Genomic DNA, 5,268 nt, shown 5'->3' with positions numbered 1-5,268 from the left:
AACAATTACTTGGATTAGTGGAAGAGAGGGTAATGCAAAAGGCTTGTCAAGTTGCAAGAAAATGGAGTTTGCTCTTGGAACGTGCTCAGCCCGCCCGCGAGAGAGACATGAGAATTAGAGATGTCAAAATGAGTTTCAACCCGTGAGCCAACCCGGCTCACCACGGGTTCGAGCCGGGTTGGGTTGAGAAAAATTCAACTTTTTTAAAAGTGGGTTGAACTCAACCCGGCTCACTTAACCCACGGGTTAAACGGGTTCGAGCCGGGTTGAAGGTGGGTTGGCCCACTTAACCCACCAACATTTTTTTACAATTTTTTTTTTAATTTTTTTTTAATTTTTTTTAATAATTATTTACTATTCCTATTATATTTGTTCACAATTTCATAATTTTAAATACTAGAATGTTGCTTAATTATATTTGAATAGTTTAAATGTTTAATTAATTTGATTGTCAAGTTATATATATGTTGATACTTTAATCTTTAACTATAATCTTTATAGTAAATTACTCAATTAACCATCTTATAAACAATTTTTTCTAAATTAGCATGAAAAAAATATATAATTTTTTTATTTATATTTTGTTGAATAGCATGACAGAAACTTTGTAATATTAGTCATGCTTCCTTAGACTAATGGATACTTTCTTGGAAATAATTCTTCATATATTGGCGGTGAGCATGATCAAAATATTGGTTCTTGATTTTAGTATGATTGTCATTTCATGGGTTACTTAAAAATTTATTTAAATATTTGAATACTAAAAAAAATAAAAAAATAATTTTTTTAGGTGGGTTGGTGAGCCAACCCACTTAACCCACCAACCCGTGGTGGGTTGAGCCGGGTTACAGAATTTCTGGCTCACCAGAAAGTGAGCCGGGTTGGGTTCACTCATTTTCAACCCAGCTCGTGGTGAGCCAACCCGTGTGAGCCGGGTTGGCCCACTTTGACATGTCTAATGAGAATCGCTCGAAAATGCGTGCTTCACTGTGGTGGTTACAGAGTGGGGTGGAAGGATGACGTTCACTACTAGACTGTGGCTTCAGTGGTTGCCATTGGCCGCGACTTCTTCTAGTGATTGAAAGTGAGGGGAAGATAGAGGGGAGGTTGAGGTGTTGATGAAGATGAGTGCGTCAGTGACTGAATAAGAAAATCGCAGGTGAGGATAAGCAGTGGGAGCAGCGGTGGTGAATAGTGAACGTCAATGGAGTGTGCAAGTGAGGATGACCGATGGTGAGCGTTGAAATTGGGGCAAAATATAGGTTAGGTTATGCAATTGGGAAATTGGGAGTGTCAAGGGGTTCGGGGATTGACCAAGGAATAAGAAAGGTGCGGGGAAGTGTTGGTGGAGAGGGAGAGGGATTCGAGTTGGGGTTTCAACGATGAGGCCGGAAGGGAAGGGATTTGTGGACAGGAAGGTGGGAACGGGTGGAGCAGAACTGTGTGTGGTGCGGGAAGGGTTATGTGCAGCGGCGGTTGCGGGATGACGTCGGCCTGAGGTGTGAGTGTGTGCGGGACGATGGTTGTGGGGCGCCGGTTTCGTGTCTGTGTGGTGCGGGGAAGGGAACTGGGTGCAACTGGAGAAACTGGATAAGCGATGGAGCGGTGGAGGAGTTTTCAAAAACTGAAAAATATTTGCGCGGACTGCTGTGTGGCCAGTGGGTGTGGCTACACGCGCTTGTGCGGAGAATGATGCTTCCTGATGCCAATTTCATTTTTCAGTTAAAAAAAATTAAAATCCAATTACTGCTGCCACGTCAGGTGGTCATAAAAGTGATAAGTTTGGGGTGTCAATGTATCATTTTCCTTTTATTTATTCTGCAATGAACCAAAACACAACCATGACACCCTTTTATACTACTTTCTCTTTCTCCCATCTTACAACTTACGCTTACTTTTTCAAAAGTCTTTTAAAAGCATTACTTATATCCACACCAGAGGAAGTCGTTACGAAAATAAGAAAAACAGATAATGTTAGCCTCTTCTGAGAAAATTTCAAAAGTGTCTCTCGTCAACTCCACAAATAATACTAATTTAATAAAAGTTTATCTAAATAGACAACATTATTTTCTGGAATAACACTTGAAACTGTGGCAGGTAAGAATTTATTTTTCTCTCAGACCAAATCTCCTACACTTTTTTGTCATTTCCGCCTATATAATTAATTTGGAATTCGGTTCCTGAGAAGGTAAATTTTAAGGAGTTTAGATATATTTATTTGCGCTCGCAGGTCGGAAATTGGTATTTTTGAAGAGTAAAATTCCGACTTATTTTTTTATTTGAATTCGTTTCCCAAGATTATTTGAAATGAAATGTGTTTTTACAGGGATAATATATATTTTGCAAGTTTATTACATAGTCTTTAGGGTTTCAAGGTCTTTTTTTTAGGGTATCTCGTCCTTAGATCTCGAATGTAAAAAAAAAAAAAAACATCCAAAAGACACTTTGATGCCAAAGTCAATTCGAGATACTAGAGTCAGATATCAGAGTAAAAATATAAATATATGTTTTTGTAAAATGTGTCTTTTATAGTAGGATTTATAAATTTTACATAGTTGGACTTTGATTTAGTCGGCTTAATTACCTGCTAATCATGATAGGTCTTGTAATTTTGAGTTTGCTTTGTTTAGGGTGATAGACTAACTTAACTAGCCGACCAGCAGAGTACATGTTGTCTTGGACTGACATGTGTTTGGCCAGATCGTATACCAAATCATTCATCCAGGTAGGTGATTAGTCTTTAGTGGTCCCCTTAAGATTTTGTACCCTAGGAAACGGGCAGTGGCGAAGCCACATAGAAGCAGGCGGGGGCCACGGCCCCCCCAACTTTTTTAATTTTTTTTTAAGTTTTATGTATTTAAATATTTGTAAATTATATATTTTTAATTTTTTTAAATTGTGTGTATATTTTAAATTAGATAGTAATATACTGAAAATTAATAAAAAACAAATTAGATATTTTTTTATAAAGTAAATCATTTAATTTTAATAAATAGTACAATATAAAATTAAATATAATAAAGAAAAAAATTGTTAAGATCACTTTTCTTTTTTTTTTTCACATTATTTTTTATGTTTTTTCATATATTGTATTCATTTTTTACTTTTTACCTGATTTTTTTTGTTACTGAAAAAAAAAAAGTTAAACAGAAACTCATTATTTTTGTTCTCATCTTTTTCATATCTTCTCTTATTCGTAAAGGAAAAAAAAAAATTTCTCTTGTCTCACTAGTGCAATACTTGTTTAATATTTAGCCCTATATTTTTTTTTTATCTCATTACCCTTTTGTATATTCATTTTTTATGAAAAAAGAAGAGCAAATAATGTATTATGTGATTTTTTATAGAGGATTTTAAAGTGTAACTTGATTATCATAATTATTTTTAGTAATTATGTCTCTCAATTTTTAATTAAATTATAATAAATTATTTTTTTAGTCTTAAACTTGTTTTATAGACAGGTATATTGATAAAAAGAATTAAAGAATAAATTTATTTTTTAAAAATTGATAAAAAAGAAGTGAAGATGAGAACAAAATATTGTGATGACTTTTGAATCAATATATGCATATTAGTAAAATGGAACATCAATATTTTACAGATAATATGGTTATTTACATTGAAAAAAATAGCTAAAAAATGTAGTTATGATTCAGTTATTTGATAAATTCAAGAATATGAAAAAATGAATGATGACAATATTATTTAGATATATGTATTTTCTATTATAATTATAGCTATATTAGATTATGTATTAATTTTTCCTGACAAAAATATTAAATATATAAATTGAGTATATTATTTTGGCTCCCCCATAAATTTTGGCCAAGATCCGCCATTGGAAACGGGGACGGATAGTTTATCTGTCTCCAAGTGTTACTTCTTAGGACTATTTAAAATATCAAAAAACATTAACATAATTAAATTTGAAAAATGATTATCTTCATTCATTTCTAAAATTTAACAACTCTTGTCTCTGCACCCTTTATTCTTTCTACACTCTCTAATCTATATTTATAATCTATAAAAGTTGTAATCATCAAACTATGTCTTATTAAAATTATAATAAAAATGTCTACACTTTGTTTTTTGTATTTCTTATAAAAGTTGTAATCATCAAACTATGTCTTATTAAAATTATAATAAAAATATCTACACCTTTTTTTATATATTTCTTAAAATTGAACGTTTTGAGAAATATTTTTTAAAATAACCTTTTTAAAAAATATAAAATTATATTTTAAATTAGTTATTAAGATATTTTTGAATCCATTTTGGAGCAGTCATATCAAGAAAATCTCAAATATGTATGGGGTACCGTTTTTCAAAATATTATTTTTCTTTTTGAAACCTCCTGAATTTAATGGTTCAGAAGGCTTTTATACGCAACTTCTGTCTCCACTCCATCCACACGAGCTGATTTTTCGCTTGGCCGTTCCTGACAACCAAAATCATTTTGGCATTGTCAACGTCTATCACGCACGATAGAAATAGAAAAAATTAAATATTATAAAAAATTAAAAATTCATAATATTATTATTTTAAAATTTTAAAATAAAAGTAATATTAAATATTTTATGTGTGTAATATCAATATTATATACCACAACTTTTTTATAATTAAACCATATGAAAAAATATATATGATTTAAAAGCTGATTTAAATTTCTCATAGATGATGGTAAACCCTCATGAAAGCTGTTATTGTTGAAATGTAGGCATGCCTATGTAGGTTGATTACCGAGAGAACTAGGTTGAAGTTGATCACGTTTACTTTTTAACCAACACCATCAAAATACGCACTTCACTGATCTAATGAATGTTATTCATTACTCACGAGATTCATTAGTTTTTTTTTTTTTTTTTTTTTATTAACATCAGCGTTTGTTAGTTTTTCTTTTTTCGACTGATATCGAACACAAATTTTTCAATTGATGTTAGTTGAAATTGTTCTTCAACCAATATTAGTCAAATTTAATTTTTGGCAAACATAGGTAAATTGTTTGTCCATTAATCCTTGGTAGTGTCAACAACATGAATTTTTAAACTTCTATTACATGAGTTAAAAAATAATCTTGACCAATATGAACTATATATAATAACTACGCCATACATTACTTAAATATTACTTACATATAACATTGTTCGATATTTACCAAAATCCTAATTAATATTAACTAAAACTATTAATTAATAAATTGAGCATCACTTTATTAGTTGAATCATGGTAATTAGTTGTTTAGTTCGGTGTAAACGTTCTCTTGATAAA

This window comes from Vigna unguiculata, chromosome 5 (genome assembly GCF_004118075.2).
Source record: "Vigna unguiculata cultivar IT97K-499-35 chromosome 5, ASM411807v1, whole genome shotgun sequence".
NCBI lineage: Eukaryota > Viridiplantae > Streptophyta > Magnoliopsida > Fabales > Fabaceae > Vigna > Vigna unguiculata.
Note: the sequence above shows the minus strand (reverse complement) of the source record.